The sequence below is a fragment of the Rhincodon typus genome, chromosome 6 (genome assembly GCF_021869965.1).
Source record: "Rhincodon typus isolate 14 chromosome 6, sRhiTyp1.1, whole genome shotgun sequence".
NCBI classification, from domain to species: domain Eukaryota; kingdom Metazoa; phylum Chordata; class Chondrichthyes; order Orectolobiformes; family Rhincodontidae; genus Rhincodon; species Rhincodon typus.
The window spans coordinates 67,669,094-67,693,709 of NC_063337.1; the positions used below are offsets into that span (position 1 = coordinate 67,669,094).

General features: G+C 40.8%; 1 protein-coding gene across 1 annotated transcript in view; it reads right to left on the reverse strand.

Moving 5' to 3' along the window:
- The window catches only part of gpc6a (glypican 6a), an 892,798-nt gene that overhangs the window by 514,017 nt on the left and 354,165 nt on the right, over window positions 1–24,616 (reverse strand). The gene's annotated exons all lie outside the window — the stretch shown is intronic.

The following is a 24,616-nucleotide window of genomic DNA, read 5'->3' on the forward strand; positions in this document are numbered from 1 at the left end:
CCTTCATCAGAAAAGCTTTTCTGATGAAGGGTCTAGGCCCGAAACGTCAGCCTTTCTGCTCCTGTGATGCTGTTTGGCCTGCTGTGTTCATCCAGCCCTGCACCTTGTTGTCTCAGATTCTCCAGCATCTGCAGTTCCTACTATCTCTAAATGCAGACCATACTCAGCATTGCTCCCAGACCCAAAACTTTCAATCTCACTCTTAGCCCTGAGCACCAAAGAAGTTATGCACCTGCCCCACCCCCTAACACCTTCCCTTCTCCCAAATTCCTAGCTCCAGTCTGGGTAGCACATCTAGACCAGTAACAATGCTTCTGATCTTCCTACCAGGTAATTAAAGCTCTGCTGAAACTCTGCTGAGGTCTGAGATCTGAGGTCTTCCTAGTTTTCCCCCATTGTATATCTTGTTAGGTTCCAAGACACAACCTTCCACCTCCTGGCTCCTCAAGATACAATTCGACCACTTCCCTGGGAATTGGACGACCAACTTGTGTAGACTCTGACTGCAGTACTATCAACATCGCAATGAGGCCCGAGGCCCAAAATTTAGAGCTCCCTAGACTCCCTATGTATCAGCACAGAGTGCTATCACTGTCGGTGTAGTGTGGCACAAAATAGGAAACCTGAGTTTTTAGGTCCGGAAGTCAGTTTGGTTCCTTCAACCTGCATTATACCAGTTGCTGGTACGTGGTCTAAATTTAAAGATTGCTCAGTTTTACATAACAGCTCTCACTCCTCTCAGTCCCCACCATCACCCTTTAAGCTGTCAGTGGCATGGTGGCTCAATGGTTAGCATTACTGTCTCAGAGAGCCAGGGACTTGGGTTTGATCCACCCTCAGGCGACTCTATGAAATTTGTGTGTTCTCTCTGAGTTTGTGTGGATTTACTCTGGGTGCTCTGGCTTTCTCCCATAGTCTAAAGATATGCAGGTTAGGTGGATTGGCTGTGCTAAATTGCCCATAATGTCTAGGGATGGATGGTGTAGGTTAAGTGGATTGGACAGGAAATGCTGGGTCAGGGTGGGATGCTCTTTGGAGGTTTGCTGCAGATTGAATGGGCCAAATGGCCTACTTCTGCACTGTACGGATTCTATAAACTCCAAACCCAGGCAACCAGGAAGTGTTTTTTTTGCACATGTAACTGCCACTATAGGACTCATTGCTTCTAAACAGTATGTAGTTGGTGAGTGGGTATAGAATTGGCAGAACCTGGCATACAAGGCATGAGGACTATTTATATTGGCTATACATTTACCTGGCGGGTGTGAGTGATTATGAAGCCTGCTTTGGAGGTATGCATGAGTGGGGTAATTTGAATTTACCTCTCAAAAGGTTCCTTGATGCAATCTATGATCCATGATCTATAAGGGGCTGTGAGCCAAGACCCTGTAAAAACCTGGATGGACTCCATGAAAATTGTGGAAGAATAGTACCTGTTTCCCTTTGCAATGGAACCAACAAGTTCAAACTTCATGAGTATTTATGATCTAAGATTCATAACTCCTACTCTGTGTGATAAGACCATTGCTGCAGCTAAAATGAAGTCTATTTGACCTCAATATTGATTTTAGATGGTCCTGAACTTGAGATTCCGATTCCCAAATAGGGGAGTCATGTCCCACCTCCTGTTCATCCTCTGGCTAAAATAGGATGTCAGAAATTGGTCTGTATGTACATATTTGCGAAGAACTTGCCACTTTGGAAGATTCCCCGACTTGCCACAACTCTTATGAAAATCTAGTTCAATATGGAATGGTCTCCTTTCAAGCTGTGAATGTCTTTGGCTTTATGTGCTGCTCATAACCCAGGCTTCCCTCCAGCAGGGTAGTTTCAGAAAATTACCCTTTACAGAATCGTAGAGTTTTTTACTGTAAGAAGGAGACCATTCAACCCATTGTAACTGTAGCCCCTCCTGAAAGAGCTAACCAGCAAGTTCCATTCTCTGGCTCTATCTTCATAGCCCTCTAAATTCATCACTTTAAAATGTATATCCAGCTCTCTTTTGAAACCTCCTATAATCTGCATCCACCACTTTCCTAGGCAGCACATTTCAAATCTTAACAACTGTTTGAATAAAGCAATTTCTCCTCATCTTACTTCTGTCTTGCTGATAATCTTGAAATTGTGAACCCAAGTTACTAACATACCAACTAGTTGAAACAGAATATCCCTCTTTACCCTGTCATAATTGTTCATAATTTTGAACACCTCAATAAGGTCACCTCTGAACCTTCTCTGCTCCAAAGAGATTAAGCCCAATTTCTCCTATTATTTAATAAACCTCATTTACGATATCATAGAATCCCTACAGTGTGGAAACAGGCCCTTCGGCCCAATAAGTCCACACTGACCCTCAGAGCACCCACCCAAACCCATCCCCCTATAATCCACCTAATCTATAAATCCCTGAACACTACGGGCAATTTAGCACAGCCAATCCAGCTAGCCTGCACGTCTTTGGACTGTGGGAGGAAGTTGGAGCACCCAAAGGAAACCCATGCAGACACAGGGAGAACGTGTAAACTCCACACAGACAGTCGCCTGAGGGTGGAATTGAACCCGGTTCCCTGGCACTGTGAGGCAGCAGTGTGCCACCGTGATTTAATTCTAGACAATCTACTTTGAACTCTCTCCTTGCTTTTATACTCTATGCCTCTATTTATCAAGTGAAGAAACCTATAAGCCTCCTTGACAACTGTCTCAACTTGCCTGACCACCTTCAAAGAATCATGTACAAGAACTCCAAGGTCTGTCTGCTCCTAGACTCCCCTCAAAGTTGTGCTATTGCGCCTGTATTGTCTCCCTGTGTTCCTTCTGCAAAATGCATTACCTCATATTTCTCTGCATTGAAATTCATCTGCCAGTTGTCTGCCCATTTGGACAACTTGTCAATGTCCCTCTGAGTTCACTCAGCATCATCCTCACAATTCACTATTTTTCCCAGCTTAGTGTCATCTGCAAATTTAGAGATTTTACCCTCAACACCCATCTCCAAATCACTTATATAAATCAGAAAAAAACAATGGTCGCAACACCAATCGCAGGGGAACACCACTTTCAACTCATCTCCAATCTAGAAATAACCATCGATAACAATGCTCTCTTTTCGACTCTTTAGCCAAAGCTCAGCAGTTCTGGCAGCATCTATGAAGAGAAATCAGAGTTAATGTTTTAGGTCTGGTGACCATCCTTCAGAACCCTTCTGAGGAAGGGTCACTGGACCCAAAACGTTAAATCTGATTTTTTTTCTTCACAGATGCTGCCAGACCTGCTGAGCTTGCCCAACAACTTGTTTTTTGTTTCTGATTTGCCGCACCTGCAGTTCTTTTGGTTTTTACCCACATTTTCAATGCGGCCATTGTCACCTTTATCTAATTTAGTAAAGAGAGAAGCAAAATATTCATTTAGTACCTCGGCCATATCCTTTGCTTCAATGAGCAGCTTACCCTGCTTCTTCATTATGGACAACACTTTATGTTTCACTAATCATTTACCATTAATATGTTTGAAGAACATTTTACTATTTGTTTTAGCGCAGCCTGCCATTCTTTCCTCATGCTTCCTCTTAGCATAATTTCTTCAATAAGGTAACAGCAGTGGCAGATAGGGAGTATTCGGGCTTCTGAGCCCATCCATATCTATTTTTTATTTCTTCATTTATCTTTCACTTCAAACTTCAGCTTATCTTTTTTCTACAGCTATGGTGGATGAAGGCAATTGCGAGGGACTGTTGCAGCAGCGGTGGCACAGTGAATCTAGTTCATTCCTCTTGGCCATGGCAGTGATGTGGCAGCTGCGGCGGAGATTACAGCAGCGAGGCATGGTGAGTTGGTTGGTTTGTTCATTCTGGCTATGGCGACAATACGGCGGCTTCAGCAGTGGCTACATGTGGTGGGTCCAGTTTGTTCCTCTATGTAGTGGCAGCTTCAGTGGCGGCTCTGGTGATGATAACGTGGTGGGGTCTGGCCTGGGAATCCTTGCAGTGTCGAGGCATGGCTGCTGCAGCGGTGCAGGCATTGTGGGTCTGGTTCATTCCTCCTTGCGATGGCAGCCTCAGTGGTGGCTTTGAAAAACTTTAAGGTAGACGAGCCTCCAGGGCCTGATGGGATATACCCCAGAATACTGAGAGAGGCAAGGGAGGAAATTGCTAGGGCCTTCAGGGAAATCTTTGTATCCTCACTGGGTACAGAGAAGGTCCCAGAGGACTGGAGAATAGCCAATGTTGTTCCTTTGTTTAAGAAGGGTGGCAAGGATAATCCAGCTAATTACAAGCTGGTGAGCCTTACATCAGTGGTAGGGAAATTATTTGAGAAGATTCTTCGAAGCAGGATTTACTCCCATTTGGATATCAGCGGGCATATTAGTGAGAGGTAACATGGTTTTATGAAGAGGAGGTCATGTCTTACTAACTTGGTTGAGTTTTTTGAGGAAGTGATGAAGATGATCAATGAGGGTAAGGCAGTGGATGTTGTCTACATGGACTTCAGTAAGGCCTTTGACAAGGTCCCTTATGGCAGGCTGATACAGAAGGTAAAGTCGCACAGGGTCAGAGGTGAGCTTGCAAGATGGATAAAAAAACTGGCTCGGTCATAGAAGACAGAGGGTAGCAGTGGAAGGGTGTGTTTCTGAATGGAGGACTGTGACGAGTGGTGTTCCTCAGGGATCAGTGTTGGGACCTTTGCTGTTTATTATATATATTTAATGATTTGGAGGAGAATGTAGCTGATCTGATTAGTAAGTTTGCCAATGACACAAAGGTTGGTGGAATTGCAGATGGTGATGAGGACCATCAAAGGATACAGCTGGATATAGATTGGTTGGTGACTTGGGCAGAGAGATGACAGATGGAGTTTAATCTTGAAAAATGTGAGGTAATGCAGTGTGGAAACAGGCCCTTTGGCCCAACATGTCCACACTGATCCTCGGAGCATCCCATCCAGACCCATCCACCTATAACCGACCTAATCTATACATCCCTGAACACTATGGGCAATTTAGTATGACCAATTCACCTAGCCTGCACATTTTGGACTGTGGGAGGAAACAAGAGCACCCGGAGGAAACCCACACAGACACAGGGAGAACCTGCAAACTCCACACAGGCAGTCGCCCGAGGGTGGAATCAAACCTGGGTCCCTAGTGCTGTGAGGCAGCAGTGCTGACCACTGAGCCACCGTGCCGATAGGCAGAGAGATCTGGGTATACAGGTACACAGGTCACTGAAAGTGGCAACGCAGGTGGAAAAGGGAGTCAACAAGGCATATGGCATGCTTGCCTTCATCGGCCGGGGCACTGAGTTTAAAAATTGGCAGGTAATGTTGCAGGTTCATAGAAGCTTAGTTAGGCTGCATTTGGAATACTGTGTTCAATTCTGGTCGCCACACTACCAGAAGGATGTGGTGGCTTTGGAGAGGGTACAGAACAGATTTACCAGGATGTTGCCTGGTATGAAGGGCATTAGCTATGAGGAGAGGTTGGAGAAACATGGGTTGTTCTCACTGGAACGACGGAGTCTGAGGGGCAACCTGACAGAGGTCTACAAGATTATGAAGGGCATGGATAGACTGGACAGTCAGAAGCTTTTTCCAAGGGTGGAAGAGTCAGTTACCAGGGGCCATGGGTTTAAGGTGTGAGGGGCAAGGTTTAAAGGTGATCTACAAGGCAAGTTTTTTTTACACAGAGGGTGGTGGTCACCTGAAACTCGCTGCCGGGGAGGTCGTGAAAGCAGACACTATAGTGACTTTTAAAGGGCGTTTTGACAAATACATGAATAGGATGGGAATAGAGGGATATGGTCCCCAGAAGGGTAGGGGATTTTAGTTGTGATGGGCAGCATGTTGGGGTAGGCTTGGAGGGCCGAAGGGCCTGTTCCTGTATTGTAATTTTCTTTGTTCTTTGTTCTTTGTTCAGAGGCAGCATTCCAGAGCCCCTTCAGAAACCCAGGAGATGTGATGGGAACAAAAGATGAACTTTGTCTTAATTATTACTTTTTCATATTTTCTGTAATTAAAATGGCACCGGAGTATGGCGACTGAAATATTTTTCACTGTATTTTTCTAAACACATGTGACAATAAAGTACTATTCTGTCCTATTCTATTCCAGCCTTAAACTCTCCTGCATTTGAGACACTCTTCTTGATTTCTATTGTGACTCTTTTAGAGCAATCTTGTGGAGGTGATCTCACCGGCCAGTTGGCCTGGAGACATGGTCAGAAGCCCACATTAACTCCTTTGGGGATGCTTGCCAACTCACAAGCTAATAAGGCAATTGGGAGATCAGTGATTGGGGCCATCCACAGGATCAACAGCCATGGGAATGGGGCAGGAAGTCCCACCCACTGAGAACTGACAGCCAAAGAGAGGCCAGCAGCTCTTTTGCTCAGTGGTGTTACTAAGGAGCTGGTGGTTATTTCCAGAGCAACTCTCAGCCAGAGGTTCAGGGGATTCACTGAGCACTTAATACTTCAGTCATATATTACTCAGAACTTCTTTCCAATTCTATTTGGTAGAGAAAATGAATTGTGTAAATGACAACGAGAGATTTAGCTGTATCATATTGAATTGAATTGAATGATTTATTGTCACTCGTATTTAACAAATGAATAGAGTGTAAAGTGTATTGAAAACAAAAAAAAGTGCTGGAAATCACAGCAGATCAGGCAGTATCCGTCGAGAGAGAGCAAGTTAACATTTCGAGTCTAGGTGACTCTTCATCAGAGCTAATGTGAAGCGTGGAGGGGGCAGTATTTATGCATTAGTGGGGGTGAAGTAGACTACTGGAGGAGAAAGGATGTTGATAGTTCAGATTAAGTGTTTGGAATGTGAGAATGACAGAACAATGACGTGTCTAACTGTCAAACCGGAAAGAACAGATAGTCCCACTGGACTGGGGATGGGGAGAGAGGACATGGTGACAGAAAATGCAACAAGTAAAGCTAAAAGAAAGAGGAGAAATGGGAGCAAGTTAATAATCTGAAGGTGTTGAACTCAATATTAAGTCCAGAATGTTACAAAGCGCCTTGTCTGAAGATGAGATGTTGTTGCTCCATTTTGCAGTGTGGTAGGAGTACTGGAGGAACTCTCAGCTCCAGGAATACAATTTGTCTTTGGTAATGATATACTGTGGGAGTGCTGCCTACTGTGGTTGAAAGGCCAGTGGAAAATCAGGCATTAGAGGTGTTACAGGAAGTATATCCTAGGATTATTCCTGACTGTGTGATAACAAGGTCAAAAAGCCACAGGAAGAGAAATCAAAGAATAAAGACAAAGAAGTTGAAGTTCAATTATCAGAGACCACATTTGATTAAATGTTGTAAAAAAACAAGAACAGGCGGAGGTCCAAGTTTTAACCGAGTTAAAACAGAAAGATGAAAAGTTGAAGCAGTTGTATTAAAAAGCATACACAGAAGAAGAATCTGAGTGTATCCCAGAATGTTACTATCATAAACATGACAGTGTTTCCACACTGTAGGGATTCTAAGATTTCTTGAACTGTGTACCATCCACAATCTCAGGGAGCATTAGAACAGTTGCATCAAATTTTAAAGACCATGTTAAGGGCTGATAGTCCTGACTATCAGAGAATTGGGATAAAGGAATTCCATTCGTACTTTTTACAATTAGGGATGCACCAAATGAATCTACCAAACTCAGTCGATTTGAATTAGTTTTTAGGCATGAGATGAGACAACCAGTGAAATTAATTCAGGAGAAATTGGTGAGTCAGAGTTCAGAGATCACATATTTGGACTATGTGTCAAATTTTAGAGAAGGATGAAATTGAGTGGGTGAGCTGGCTAGACAGCATGTAAAAGTAGCATAGCATGTGATGATACAGGAAGTAGACAAGAAATCAAAAATTCAGAATTTTGCTAGTGGAGATAAAGTAAGTGTTAGTGTTACTACCAGTGGTAGGTGAACCTTTAAAAGCAAGTTTTAGCAGATCTCATCAAATTGAAAGGAGATTGAGTGAAGTGAATTATTTGATAAGAACACCAGAGAGAAAGAAATCTGTGTGTGTGGCATGTGAATGTGCTCAAAAGGTATTTTGATAGGGAAGGAAAGAAAAAGGAGAATGTGTAACTAGTTACAAAACAGAGTGAAGAACCAAGTTCAGAAGATTCTGAATTGGACATGCCTCCAATTAAGTTGGACAATGAGGAAGTTCTCAAAAATTGGGATAAATTAGTAAGTTACTTTCCAGAGGAAAATTGAAATGACCTGAAAGAGTTATTACAATCACATGGGGAAATAGGTAGGAATAAGCTGGGAAGTAATAATCTAATTACGTATGATGTAGATTTAGGGGATGCTGTTCCAATTAAGCAACATCTTTATAGATTAATCTTTTAAAGTTGGCACAGGTTAAAAAAGAGATTGAACGTATACTTAGAGACAACATAATCAAACTGAGTTGCAGTGACTGGAGCTCATCCATAGTAATGATGACAAAATCGGATGGTGCCTAATGATTATGTGTGGACTACTGCAAAGTCAATGTAGTTACAAAGTCTGATTCATATCCTATTCCGTGTTTGGAAGACTGTATTGAGAAAGTGAGACAAACAACATATATTTCTAAGTTGGACTTACTCAGAGGATGCTGGCAAGTACCTTTATCTGAAAGAGCAAAGACAATTTCAACTTTCATGACACTGAATGGACTATACCAATTTAAAGTTATGCCATTTGTTATGAAAAGTTACACTTCAAAGACTAACCAATAAAGACATTTTGGGATTACCCAACTGGGTGGTGTACACCGTTGATCTCGTGATTTTTACTCACACATGGAAGGAATATTAGCAGCATCTATTGGAATTTTCTATCGACTTCTATCAACCTGGCTAAGAATGAGTTTGCACAAGCCCCAAGTCACATTTCTGGGCCATGTTATTGGAATGGACAGATGACCCACGGATCATGAAAACAAAGGTTATTGGGGAGTTTCCCATACCATTAATGAAGCGGGCTGTGCTACGATTCCTAGGATTGAGTGGGTTTTATCGGAAGCTCGTACTAAATTTTAGCAGTGTGGTTGCTCCGTTGACTGAATTATTGAAGAAGTGTGGAAAATTTCAGTGGATGGCAGACTGTCAGAAGGCATTTCACAGTCTGAAAGCTGTGTTAACCACTGTTCCAGTGGTAGCCATACCTAATTACGCAAAGCCATTCAAGGTGGCTATTGACACTGTCACTATGCTACAAAAACTCTCAGCTGACTTTGCAGTTTGCCACCTTTCAAACAGAATCAGCCATTTGGCTCATTGTGTTGGCACTGATTTTCTGCAAGAGCTATCTGATACAAGACAAACTGAATATAAAACAAGACAGCATTGTATGGGACTTAAAACACAGAAACTGGCTGTTCAGCTTAGTTGTTTCATAGCCACAAGAATCTCTATCCACCTTTCTTTACGTCACCCAATTTTAGTATACTTATAGTCTTTCATCCCTCATATGTTTCTTGAGCTTCAGATCTATGCTCACTACCACAATTACTCCTTCAGATGGGGAGTTCTATTTTCTGAGCCATTCTTTGAGTAAATATGTTTCTCTTTCTCATACAGTGCTTAACAAGCATTATCCCATTTTAGCATCTTTTTGATATTTTTAAGTCAATGTGACCCCTGAGTTGAGAGAGGGAGACACTGAGTGTGGGGATAGAGGCTGAAAGCTCTTGACTTAGCCCAAATTAATCCCCAACTCATAAGAAGTAATTATTCCTTTCTGCCTGTGATATCAAAGCTCACTGTCTCCTGATCTTGCTTGTTGACTCTTCCAGTCACCTCCACTCTGCCATTTGTTGCCTCTCTCTCCATAACCCTGATATTTACTACAGCCCTTTGCCCATATTTGGAGTGCAGTGAACTGTTCCATGTTAGAAAGTGACATACAAACAGTGGGCAATGTGCAAAAGGCTTTACTAATGCAGGACTTACCAGACTGTTCTTCCAAATGTTCTTCCCAACTCACCACACCTTTCTCCCAAACCCTCACTGTGAGCAAAGACTCAGACTTGAAAAGGAGAAGAATTGAGGGAGGGAGAGGCAGCAAGTCAGACAGAGACATTGAGGGAATTGGTGAGTTGGCTGTAAGTAGGAAAGACCAATAGCCCCGAGGGCAGCATAGTGAGTACCACTGGATCATATACATGATAGCAACTTGATAACCAGCTGGAGTCAAGCCACAAACCACACTAGGGAGTTGTTTTTCTATCAAAGAGGCTCAATGCATGGTGATTGTTGCTGCTATAAAGGAGGGTTAACTCACCAACTTAATTGTCATGTCCCACAGTCTGGTAAGTCCTGCATTAGTAAAGCCTTTTGCACATTGCCCACTGTTTGTATGTCACTTTCTAACATGGAACAGTTCACTGCACTCCAAATATGGGCAAAATAATCTTCTATGCAAATGTAGTACAAAACATCTTGCCACTAACACTTCCCAACCTCTCATTCATATTTATTTCTTTCTCCCTCATGTATATATCATGTCTGCTCTTGAATACATCAATGCTTTTTAATTAAACCACACCAGTGACATTGAGAGCTGCATTCTCTGCCAAGGAATGAACCTTTTATTGCATCTCTCGGTAACCATCTTACATTTCTGTTGCCTTGATACAAAAGAAGAAATTGCTGGAGAAATGCAGCAGGTCTTTATATTCCTATTTATCTTACTAAACTCAGTTACTGAAAATTGGCTGGAAGAGATGACACAAGTCTTATTACTTCACAGGAAAAATGTCACCAAATTCTCATGTTGCGCATCGGTAATGTTTAAGAATGTTCAGTAGGGCTTATGTGCTAACTGGGAAGAATAGAGACCCATTTGCTGCGTTCTCCTCCAAGATTCTCTCACTTACACAGCATCCCTTCATCCTTTTCTTCCTAGAACACTAAACATAGTCATATTCTCAGAGAGGTTCCATGGTGCCAAGATTGCACTGCTTAAAATAGTGGCCTCAGAAAATGAGTACAGCAAACCCATTTTACACATAGATGGATAAAATTACTCACAAAGTAATTGTTTTATTAAATAAAAGAATTTCCAACAGTACCACTTGGTATCTTTAATAAAACGCCCATTTGAGTCTGCTACTCCAAGTGAATACTAGCAATTTATCAGAGGAATGAAGAACTGTGATAATTGTGGCAAAAACAGCACAATTTCGCATTTGTACTCTAATGAAGTAATTTCATGCTAACTTAAATGTGCATTTGACATCACCTTCATTTCAAACAGAGGTTCCCATTATCTGCCCAAAAATGAGAATCAGGAAATAATAAAACACCAATATGGAGACCACCGTGTACCTTTAGATCAGTTTTCAGATCTAATATAATTTTGGTAAAAGTAATGGACCTCTTTGATTATGAATTTCATCATTACGATACTGTTCACCCTCAAAAGCGCTTCTAACAGCAGCCTCAGATGATAACCGAAGAGATTTAGCTATGAGGCCTTATGAAAGGTCTGAATTCTTGTTGTAATCACAAGGATTTCCTGTGATTTCTTCTTCCCGTTGACCTGTGAGAACAAACCACCTGAAGATCTGTGGCGAACCTTTTGGCAATTCTGCTGAGTATGTTAATCCTTTCAAGTTTTGGTGTATTTCTCATGGCATTCCTGCTCTGATAGGCCCATGAGAAGCAAGATTATTTTTGAAGAATTTAATATTGACAGTGAAAGCATGGCCACCCTTGTTAATGAAAAGAATTTCAATGAAACAGTGACTTAATTTAACAATGCATCACTTTGGCTTGGGGAGGAGGTGCAGAAATCAGCCCTCCATTTCACAAAACAGTTTTGATATTGGTTAAAAGACTTCAATAACAGCCATAAATTCAGCAATACGCACCTTCAGGCCCGCAGTGATGAGGTTGTTTAGAACATAGAACATAGAACAGTACAGCACAGTACAGGCCCTTCAGCCCACAATGATGTGTCGACCTATTATCCTATTCTAAGATCAAACTAACCTGCATACCCTTCATTTTACTATCATCCACGTGCCTATCCATAAGTTGCTTAAATATAACTAATGTATCTGACTCTACTACCACCGTTGGCAGTGCATTCCATGCACCCACCACTCTCTGTGTAAAGAACCTACCTCTGACATCCTCCCCTAAACCTTCCTCCAATCACCTTAAAATGAGAAGCAAAAACAAAACTGCTGGAAAAGCTCAGCAGGTCTAGCAGCATCTGCAAATGAAAAAACAGAGTTAACGTTTCGGGTCCGGTGATCCTTCCTCAGAACTAGTCAGCAGACCCGAAATGTTAATTCTGTTTTCTCCTTCCCAGCTGCTGCCAGACTTGCTAAGATTTTGATTTTGTTTTTGTTCCTGATTTACAGCATTCGCAGTTCTTTCGGTTTTTATCACCTTAAAATTATGCTCCCTTTCTACTGTCTTGCCCATCACTAAGCCCAATCAAGGGTGCCTAGACCATGTAAACTTTATTTTATTCAATCACAGGATTTGGCTGTTGCTGGCTGTGCCAGCATTTTTACTGTTTTTCCCTTATTACCCTTTGAGAAGGTGGTAGTGAGCTGTCATCTTGAAACGCTGCAGTCTGTGAGCTATATGTACACCTACAATGCCATGACAGGAGGATTTCAAGGATTTTGATTCAACAACACTGGAGGAATGGTGATGTATTTCCATGACAGGAGAGTGAGTAGCTTTAAGGAGGGCTTGCAGGTGGCAGAGTTCCCATCAATCTGCTGCCCCTATCCTTCCAGACGGAGTGGTCTTGGGTTTGAAAGATGGTGTTTAAGGAGCAAAAACAGAATTACTGAAATCTCAGCAGGTCTGGTAGAGAGATCCTTCCTCGAAACTGACCCGAAACATTGACTCTGATTTCTTTCCTCGAAACTGACCCGAAACATTGACTCTGATTTCTTTCCACAAATGCTGTCAGACCTGCTGAGCTTTTCCAGCAATTTCTGTTTTTGTGTTGACCCTTCTTCAGAACTCACTAAGGAGACTTAGTGGATTTCTGTAATGAATCTTTCAGGCAGTACACACTTGCTACGGAGCGTCAGTGGTGGACGGAGTGAATGTTTGTTGATGTGGTGCCAATCCAGTGTGCTATTTTGTCATGGGTTGTGTTGAGTCTCTTGAGTATTATTGGAGATACATTTATTCAGGCAAGTGGGGAGTATTCTGTCATAATGCTGACTTGTGCCTTGTGGATGGTTGACAGGCTTTGAGGAGGCAGGAGTTGATTTACTCACTGCTGTATTCCTAGCCTCTACTTGCTCTTATAACCATTGCTTCCTCCAAGAGTTGCTTAACATGGAGGAGTACTGAGTCATCAGTGAAGTGGAGAGGGGCAGTATGTGGATCTCAGTATGAGGTTTTCTGGTTGATGTTTGACGAGATGCAATGAGATCTCATGAGGTCTGGTAGCAATTTACAGGATTCCCAGTACTGCCCTTTCCCAACTGTATACCATTGACTCACCACCTCTGCTGGATCTGTCCTTCCACTGAGACAGGCTATACCTAGGGATACTAGCAGTGTTGTGTTGAACATTGTTGTAAGATCTGATTCCATGTGTATGCTTTTGTCAGGCTGTTGTTTGACTAGTCTATGAGACTGCTCCCCCAGTTTTGGCATTAACTCCCAGACATTAATGAGAGGATATTGCAGGTTCGACAAGGCTGAGTTTACTATATCATTTTTAGTGCCAATCTGGTTTCATTCCTTTTTGAAACATTTTAGCAATTTCATACAAGAGGGCATTCAGCAGTCAACCATGTTGCTGTGAGCCTGGAGTGACATGTAGGCCAGACCAGGTAAGGATGGCAGATTCCCTTCCTAAAGGACATTAGTGAACCAGATGGCTTTTATGATAATTGACACATTTACAGCATCATCATTAGACTGTTAATTCTAGGTTTTAAAAAATGCAAATTTCACTATCTGCCATGATGGGATACAAACATGGCTCCTCAGAGAATTAGTTATGTCTCTGGATTACTTGTCCAATGATATTAACACTACGCCATGTCAATAGCCTGCATGTTGGGTGCTACTGATGCTTAGATAGTGTTCTTTGCATATGTGTTTGCAGCCCAACATCAGCTTTATGTTCGATCACTCTGGGGAGTTTATCAATCTCTGCACTTTGCTCTGCAGATCTCCATTCTCAGTTTTATTGCTTGGCATTGTAGACTGTTAACTTCAAAGACACCTCCAACTTGGTAAAGAAAATATTTTGGCTACCTCTCCTTGCTGCTCAGACATGCATAATTAATCCTTTTGTTTTGACGTTAAGTCATTAGGACGTGATTGGTCATATAGAATTGTTATCCAAATAGGTCACAACATTTTTATTAAAGCACACCCCTGCCTTATTCAAATTATCCATGAGCACACTACTTTGAATGTTTAGTCATTTTGATGATTTATCTTCATTACGTTAAACAATTCTTTCATAGACAGCAATTTAAATGTCTCTTTAATAGTTTTATAGTAACAAAACCAGCTGATCCTCTGATAAACGCTAAACATCCTGGGTTGGGAATTTATTTGTTTTGAGCCCTTTTAGCCCATGTGGGCATTTCATGCTATTTGGGTTGTCAAAAAATCAGGAGAGCACGTTACTCATGTCTTTGCTGTTAAATACTTAAAGAACATGATAATGTAGTATGACATTTGTTAAATTGTTTGGTTATGTTAGAACCTCTCGGAGATCCTCCTGTTAAATAGGAAGGAATTCCTGACTTCAACTTGTATCCTTGTCATTTTTCAAATCATTCTTTGCTCTTTTAAATATATCTGCATGTTGTTATATGAATCCCAGTGAATCTTCTCACCTTTCCTCTTAAAGCGCTCAAACAGGAGGTGTTACTACTTTATGTTGCTACTGATTAGTTTGTGAATCCATTTACAGTAATATTTGTTTATCCTCTATTTGCTAATCCCTATACTTATTTATCATGCCTGCTGAGCCCTGACTATTTAAATATGCACTTTAGTTGTCCTCGACTTGTCCTTTGCTGAACAACTCACTTCATTCCCAAACAAAATGCTCAGTCTGTATTTCTTATCCCTATTTCAAATTGTTGTTCCTATCACCAGTTCATTGGCTTTTTCAGCATTCAAACATATGAACATATGTGTAAGGACCAAGAGTAGGCCATTTGGCCCTTTGAGATTGCTCTGCCATTCAATGACATCATGGCTAATCCGTTTGTAACATCAACTCCACATTCCTGGCTACATCCAATAACCTTTCACCCATTGCTTATAACTAATCTATCTACCTCTTCTTTAAAAATATTCAAAGACTCTGCTTCCACCACCTTTGAGGAAGAGTTCCAAAGACTCATAAACCACTAAGAGAAAAAGAATCTCTCCTCGTTTCTATCATAAATGGGCAACCACTTATTTTGATAAGGTAACCCTAGCTCCAGACAGTCATACTCAACAAAATCTACACTTTTAAGTTGGTCAGGAATTCATATGTTTCAATCTAGTCACCTCTTACTCATCTAAACTGTAGCTGGTCCAAACTTAGACTTTCCTCATAAAAGAATGTGCTCATTTCAGGGATTAGTCTAGTTAACCTCCTCTGAATTACTGCCAAAGTATTTACACTTTTCCCAGCTCCTATTGATTCTTTCGTTATCACTGTCCACTGAAGATAAAAACATTTACCACCTTGACAAAACTATCTGGGTCACATACTTTTATGAACACTGCCTCTGATAGAGTTTCAGATATGAGTGCATGAGGCAATCCTGCACCATGTTGACCAAATAATATTCCAAACCAATTTGCATTTGTTTTAATACGTGAGTTCAATAAACCAATCTTTCTGCTTTTAATCTTTTTGACATTGCATGAAATAACCTGTCTTCCTTTTTATGCTGACATTGTAAATCACAGTCTAAGCAATGCACAAGCATTCTACCTAGGTTACTAAAAGGTGACTCAATGGCCCTTAAAAAGAGAGTCGAGGTTGCAGAAGGTAAGAAAATTGTTGCTGACCAGAGCTGTCATTGATCAAAGAGACTCCTTACCAAGATGTCATGGAGTCTTCTTTTAAAAAGCTATTTGAAGAATACAGAAATATATATTCAGGTATGGGGGCTAGATTCTCATAATGTGAGGGACTTTCTTAATTGCATCCAAAAACACCAAAAGCTGGCTTTGTCGCATTGCAGTCCACTTTGGGTGTCAAGGCCGCAGCAGAGGCTGACAGGACAGGACTAGGGGGTTCCTAACTTCAGACATTGATGCTGGAATTAAAATTGTACACATTCACTGAACGAAGCAGGGCTCTGTCAGCTGGCTTTGAAAAGCCACATGCAATCGTTTCACACACTTTCTATGATTCATCTGGGAGCATTTGGTTTGCATTTCTGAATACCTCTGGTCATACAAAGCATGTATTAATGACATGGCAGGAATATATACTTAGCCTCATGCCAACTGGCAGTTGGCATTTTTCTGCATTGAGGAAAAATATGGTTCTGTGCAACATAAGGTAAAGGGGAAATTCACAGTGGAATATGGAATGTCAAATCATTAATCCAAAATCAAATGTAGCTGTGATTGCATAATCAAACAGTCTGAATGGTAACAATTTCCAGATACATTTTCTTTTAACTGTTAACTCAGATTTATTTATCAACAGCTATCTAAAAGAGCATTGCAAGGGAAATGGAGTTTGTTAAAAATGTGGGAAACAGATGAGGCAAATTGGCATCCCATTTTGCCAACAGAGACCTGGAGGTCTGAGTGAATGGGGTGTATGTGTGGTCACTGCCCATGGAGCATGCTCAGAGAAGTAGGTGACTGGTATTGAAGAAGAAGGGCCAGAGCAGCAAGCTGTAAGCTGGAGACTCCGGTTGCTGCTCTGACTTTTGTGTTGGGAATTGTTGCTGTCTAGTTTCTATGTGGTGGGTGACAGAATAGGAAATTACACGTGAATGGGGTGAGATGATGTAATAATAAGGATGTTAAAGCCTGCTAATAGGTGTCTCACCACCCACTGTTGAGAATCTTGTCTCACTGTTCACCACTTGGTTGGAAAATGGGACTAGGGGATAAATGAGTAGAATTGGTGGATTAGTGTGGCAGGTAGGTGGAGAGGTATAGGTGGCAGGTAAGTGAGTAAGGGTAGAGTGGTCAGGTGTTGGTAGGAGTTGGATTTGGGAGAGTGGTCAGGTACCATGTATTGGGACAGGTTTGGGTGTCAGGTATTGAGGTGTGCAATGAGGAGGAAGCCAGGTGCCTGATGGTGAATTGGGGTTGTCAGTTTGGGGTCAGAGTAGGTGGTGGGGCCAGATGTCTTTGGAGGGTGATGCCAATGTGCATGATTAGTAAGTCTGTTTTACACTTTCTCAGGAGTTACGGCAGATTTTAATTCACTAATGTTTCCTTGATAACTATCCAAGTAAGTCAGTTAGAAATCTCTGAAGTCCCTGACTCCAGTTCAAATTTGGGGATATTTTCAGAAGGTTCAGGGCTGAGTAATTGCTCATCTGGAATTTAAGCTTCCTGGGCACTTCCTGTGTAGTCAGATTTCCAAGGGATCATATAGCCGACTTGACAGGATAAGTCTAGCGTTCAACTATCTGATAACTGGAAGGTCTGGGCCAATGTGAGTGCAGATATTTTTCTACCAACTGTTCAGAGATGTTATTATACACCTAGGGTTTAAACCCAGGTGTCCTGGCTCAGAGTGAGGGGTACTGGCACCACAGGGGCCCTGACCCATGTGAATGTATTGTTTACGAAAGAAATTAAACAGATCTTTGACCAACAGATCATAAGATCATAAGATGTAAAAGCAGAAGTAGGCCATTCAGCCCATCAAATCCGCTCCGCTGTTCAATGAGATCATAGTTGATGTAAAAAACCTCAACTTCACTTTTCAGCTATTTCGTCATAATCCTTGATTCCCTACCATAAACATTTTCTATAAATTGGGCAAATCTTTTCATTCCAATAAAATCCATTTTAATAAACCCAGCTTTCATTTGAGTTTTGGACTGGATTAGTTTCTTAGTTGAACTAGTGTTTTTCTGACATTTACTTGGTAGACATTTAATTGTTGTCACTTTTAATATCAATTAAGAACATTATGAAAACCATTAGAGCATGCTAAGTTGAATAGTTCAATTACTTTCTTAAACTTTACGACTGACTTGACTTCTATTTGCCCTAAAACTTAATTGGTTTTCAGCTGAGACACTACAGGTTTCACGTGATTACCTTCCATGACAGGCCATTTTAATTTATTTTCTATTGAAAGGCGCTGTGGTGACCTCCGTGGAAAAATCATTTCAATTGTTTTTGAATAGCTTGTAATAAGGATCATGCAATAACCTTCTCAGATCACACTTCAAATATTATCAATTGATAGGATTCATGAAAGCTTCCATAACAACCTCCTCATAAATTTATTCTCTTAAATCAAAGAATATCCTTGATAGAAAATACAATCTCTTGTCCAACTAAGTATTTACAGTTGCTCCTATTATCTGAGTTCCTAAATCCGAATTGTCCAGGTCACAACGTTATAGAACATACTGGCAATATCACATTCACAGTGAGAAAATAAATCAAGATTGGTAATAAAGTTCCGAATAGTAGCAATCCCACTCAAAATTAATTCATGGATCTGAAGTGTTTGTATCAATAAAATGTCAAAAATAAATAGAATTGTAATATATTCCATAAAGGTGACAGGCTGTATCGCAGGTTCTATCAAACACTTGACAAACACCACACATCAATAAAGTAATGTATTTCATTCTAACGGTTCTATAAGTGAAACTGGAGAATGATACATTAAATTGTTTTAACATTTTCAATACATTTTCAATATACTAGAAAGGTTGTAACATAAATACTATCAGAGAAATTTGAATACTTGCAGCAACACAAATAAATTTATAAAAAAAATCATTGAGTTGGGGATTAATTAGATCGGTCATGATCTCATTGAATGGTGGAGCCAACTTGGTGGGCTGAATGGCCTTCTTCTGCTGCTGACTTCTGGTCCTTTCATTGTAATTTGAAGACAATTTACCACAACTGTCAAATGATTCCTTCAAAGAAAATTGGTATTTGAAAAGATTTTCTCCATTTGTACCCCAGAAAAGCACTAATCATCAGGTGTGCAAAATAACAGCTATAAACTGAAATTTGTAACTAAACAAGGTGGCTAGAAACGTTGAAATGTGTAACGTACAATTCTATCAAATTTATTTCCCACTTATCGAATTATCAAACACATTTTCACAAATGATTTGATGATCTCTATTCAGAGTTGTGAGTTTCTATTGAGGGTTGTGAGTTTTTATGTGGGCCTTCATGTGATTGAACAGGCCGATTCTTTGGGCACTGAGGGAGTGAGATATTGGAACCCAGATGCAGGACTTGCATCCTTTGCTTTCTTTCTCTGTCAAAGCTCTGTATCATCATTCAGACACTGTCTCAAATCATGATGATGTTGAATGATTGCTGGAAAGCTACCCCCAGTCATTAATATCAATGCTGCTGCTGCCGTGCTTCAGAGGAGATTCAATGTCTTTGTAACATTATCTTTGACCTCTTCCGGAATTCTGACCATTTGAGAGTTTAGAGAACAGGACCTAGTGTGAAATATGCTTTACGGTCTTTGGGACATGGTGTCCAGTGCATTGTAGTTGATACAGCAGTTTTACCTGAATGCTTTTGGAGCTGGTTTCAAGAAGGATGATGGGGATTATTTGATGGTCCTGCCATTGAGTCCACAGGATATGGTGGGGAAATTGCTGTTGGAATTTCTCTAGAGTTGTTATGTATCACTGATACACAGTCCAGGTCTCGCTGAAGTCAGAAGTGTAGTGACAAGGCCCTGTACACTCAGACTTTGGTTGAATTATGGAGGTCATTTTTGTCAAGCACACACTACCGTGTTTCGTAGGAGACTGATAACCTTTTGAGAGAAGAGGCTGCGGAGGTCCAGTGTTGCTCCAAGTGCAGTAGTAGACCGATACTTTGCTTCCTCAGCAACAGGTTTCAAGTCCAACTTAATTTTCTGTCTACATGGTTTTAGAATGGATATTCTTAAACAAGGTGCTTTCCCTTCATTAATACAGATATTTTCACCTCACAGACTAGAATATTCCTCACTAAAACTTCTATCAGCAAGCTTGGCTTTATCCTGTGGCCAAATGATCTCTCCCCATTGCCCCCATAAAAAAGTTTCTGATGGTTAAGCCATTGTCAGACAGTGGGGTCTGGTTATTGCTCTTCTGTGCACTAGCTTAATGAAACAGAGCTTCATAGGCACTCTGGTGTGGCAACTTACAGAACTTCTCACTATTTCTCATGTAAAAGTACATGGGACAATAAATTTCTATTCAATTTAATTCAATTTCTATTCCATTTTCGCAGCTCATATTTCTGGATTTCAAGTTTTGAGTCTCGAAAACTGCAGCGGTATTGTGAGACTTGTTGTCTTAGTCAGTTGGGGAAATACTCCAACTATCACAGGAACTCTCATTTGTATTTTATTGACTTTGCCAAGTCCTGGCCAAACATGAAAATTAGCTCAGTGTGTTCTGACACTTCCAGGTGTTGTAAAGGTCACCTGACTTCTCAACCCTATTTTGTATTACAGCAAAGTGTCTTTTTTGGGTTTATACTTCATAAGTTCTTATTTATATCACAAGTTCCTGTTCAGTTAGCCTAACAATGGGGAATACACAACTTATTCCAAGGTCTCTTTTTCAAGTGGTTTATTGAGCTGACTAGGTTTGGATTGATTTGAGATTTGTAGATGAAAGTATATAATCAATCGTTCAAAACAGCTCTCATATTAAATTATGAAGCAAATTAAACCAAAATAGTTCATCTTTTATTGAGAAATCTTACACAGCTGATAGTGTAATTGGGAAGACAGTAGAATGAGGATTTTATTTTGATTTGGTTCTTAGAAAGTTAAATAAATGTAGCACACTGTGTTGCAGATGGCAGAAGGACTCTTGAGAAGAACATTTTCGATAGAGATTTGGAAAATGGTTTTTAATATATTGCTGACCAGCTGTAAAAATGTCCTGGTCAATGGAATTCTTAGATTTAACCTGGAATTTAGATGTTGTGTCTTCCCGACAGCATGACTGAACATGGAATAAGTTTTAAGACCATCCACAGATTAGATTTTTGTGGGAAGGCCAAAAATAAATACAACTTATTCAACTGTATGTCTAAATAAATGCTATATATAGATGAAATGGATTTTTTTCCCAATTCCTTAAATTGATGTTTACTTATTTGACAAATGGCACATTTTAGCTCACCACAATGACTGACACTGAGGGAGTCTCAGTTTTCACTCAAATTCATAGCTTTATTCAATATATGATTGTCAATTGATGTTCGTCACAAAACAAATCGAGAGAGTGAATACTTCTATACTAGAGAATGTGATTGTTAAAATAGGATGGTGATGCATACAATAATTCAATGGTGGCATACATTAGCCAAGTTTGTTATCTCATCCACCGCTCTCTCCCACAAAATGCTAGAGGTTAAAATGACAAGTAAAAACCGAAAGAACTGCAGATGCTGTAAATCAGGAACAAAAACAGATGTTGCTGTAAAAGCTCAGCAGGTCTGGCAGCATCTGTGAAGAAAAAAATCAGAGTTAACGTTTTGGGTCTGGTGACCCTTCCTCAGAACCGATGGTAGCTGAGAAAACATCGGTTTATATACGGAAAATAGGCCTCCTATTAAAATGAATGATTGGGTGATCAAACTCAAACCACCTATTTGCTGCTTTCCTATGTGCAGAAATAAGAGGCCAGTGGTCCCATAAAAGATAGAAACCAAATTAACATGGCAAAATTAAGTTAGAGACAAAAAAACTGCAGATGCTGGAATCCAAGGTAGGCAAAAGGGAGGCTGGAAGAACACTACAAGCCGGGCAGCATCTGGAGAAAAGGAGCAGTCAACGTTTTGGGTATTACCCTTCTTCAGGACTGAACATGGGGATAGGGGGACCCCACTCCCCTCTCTTTATCTGCAGCTCCCCCTACCCCCACCTCCAGTCCTGAAGAAGAGTAATACCCAAAACGTTGATTGCTCCTTTCCTCCAGATGCTGCCTGTCTTGCTGTGTTCTTCCACCCTCCCATTTGTCTACAGCAAAATTAAGGTCTGATGACATTATTGACTTAAATTTAAAGCTCCTTCCAGAGTCACAATACAGGTTCCACCCATCAAGAAGCACAGTGGACACGAACTTCACAGCAAGACAAATCTAAGAAAAAAGCAGAGAAAAGCGGCAATGTCGAAATATGGCATTCTTTGACTTCACAGAAGTCTATGACGAGGTTTTGCACAAATTGGACTTTTGTTCCAAATTGTAACAGGCCAACCATATGCTTTAGGTTTATCCTTCCACGTTCCAGTAGGATTGTCTTCTACAGTGTATAAGGCTTTATTTTAGGATTATTATGCTGACAAAAGCCTGTTTTGTTATTTGAAACTGTTTTCCTGCAAAGTTGTAAAGCTCTTATTCCCAGTGTTGAATGTTTGATTCATCTCCTAAGTGAAATCACTTCCATTTGACACTAATCCTTTGGTTAGTGGAGTGGGCCAAGCCAGCGGTCATCTTTGTACCTTTGAAGAATCACTCTTACTCATAAAGGTGGTTGGGATTTTGGATCTAAGCCACTAGTCTTTACTAAGTCAAAAGGCATTGTTGATATTCTTCTCAGGATTCCTGGGATCTTTGGCCTGAATCTTCCAAATCACTTTGGAATTCCAATTTCTGACACAAATCAGGCAAGAGGTTGCCTATGTATCTTCCCAGTGTTTTCCCAGCCAATGCAGGATATATCTAACAGGTGCTGTCCAGAAAACTTTACTTGCAATCCTTCTAAAGCAACCTATGTCGCATTTTCACAGCACTAGCTGTCATATTCTGGCAAGTTTAAACACAGTTTAAAGATTCCAAAGCAAATTTGAAAGCTATTGAAGGAAGGTAGGTCTATATGGTAGGTGAGTAAGGGGATAAGGTGGTAGGTAGACAGATAAGAGGTTGGGGCGCCAGTTGGAAAAGGAGGGGTTGTAAGGTACCAGTTGTACATTTGAGGTGTGATTTCAGCAGGTAATTTGTTTAAGGGATACAGTGGCAAATGTGTGAGTATGTGGCTGGATGGTAGGTTGGTGAGGGGGTCAATTGGATGGACAGTTGAGGGGTGACGGCTGAAGAATGCCAGGTAAGTGGAGTGAGGGTATAAGGTAGCAGATGAATGAGTGCAGGTGTGGGTGGTGGGTAATTGGGTGAGGGAGCAAGGTAGGTAAGTTATTTGTGTGGCAGGTGAGTAGGTGAGGGTTGCACTTGGTTAAGTGTCTGAGCGGGAGGAAGATGGGTGCCTGGGACAGGGGTATTTGAGGGCAGGGCAGGGGCAGGTAACTTGGTTGGGTAAAAAAAGTGGGGTTGTGTTCAGTGAGTGTGTGTGTATGAGAGGGACATTTAGTGTCACAGTTAGCCAGGAGTTAGTGTGCGTTTCAAACACTCAGTTGTAAGTCCCCAATCCTTCCTCAGAGTTTGGAAAATTTTCAGAGGGTTCTAGAGATCAGGTAATTCCCAATTAGAGTTTTAACCTCTGGGAAATTACCACATGGTCAATGTCTTAGTTTTTTTTTTGTATGGTATATGTAGCCTCTGACTATCCAGAAAGTGGATGATCTGGGTCCTTATCCGGATATTAGTAAAAGATTGTAAAAACACACTGTTGAACAACAACATTTGAAATTATAAAGAACTTGGGAGTTTATAAAGGGTCCAATTTGATTTCAAGTTCTTTATTGCTTTCAGGAAAAAATTCTCAGAAAGAACATTCCATTCAATAGTTGTCTCCAGCTTCCATTCCCTCAAAAACTCTGAGATGTGACTGCCCTTGACAGTATTGAACCAAGACAGGTTATCATGGAGCCCTCACAAAATTGGAGTTGGTAGGAATCATTGACCAAACTTTCCACTGGGAGGAAGTTGGCTGGGATCAGCTGCAGGAAATCTCTGCAGCTGTTTCATCAATGACCTTCCCCCCAGAAATGGGGACGTTCACAGGTAATTGCACAATTTTTAGCACCATTCGTGACTCCTCAGATACTCCATGTTCAAATGCAGCAAGACCTAGACAAGATCCATTTCCTCATTCATTTTCTTTCTTCCCCTCTTGAAGATTTTGTCTCTTAACTGTGGTGTGGGTCTAGTGTTGATGGCACAAAGTGAACATTATTTATTAAAAGGACAAACAGCAGGTGACTGCACAATTGGTGGAGCATTCAAACTCAGTTATACACTCAGAAGACTTCATACTAATGTATTTATCAGAATGAGTTACTGCATAACAGAAAGAAAGAAACCTGGTCTATTTGCATCACAGATAACATGAAACCTGGTCTATTCCTAATTCTGGAACACTGAAATCAATTTTACTCCCAATACTGCTTAGTTCGAATAATTTATCGCAGATCAAGTGCTGAACCTGGATCTCCCTTGTTGGCACAGTTCTGCTACTCACTGCTAAACTGATTGACACATCAGAGGGAGGAGCTTAATTCATTGGTTTTGTAGCTACAGCAACA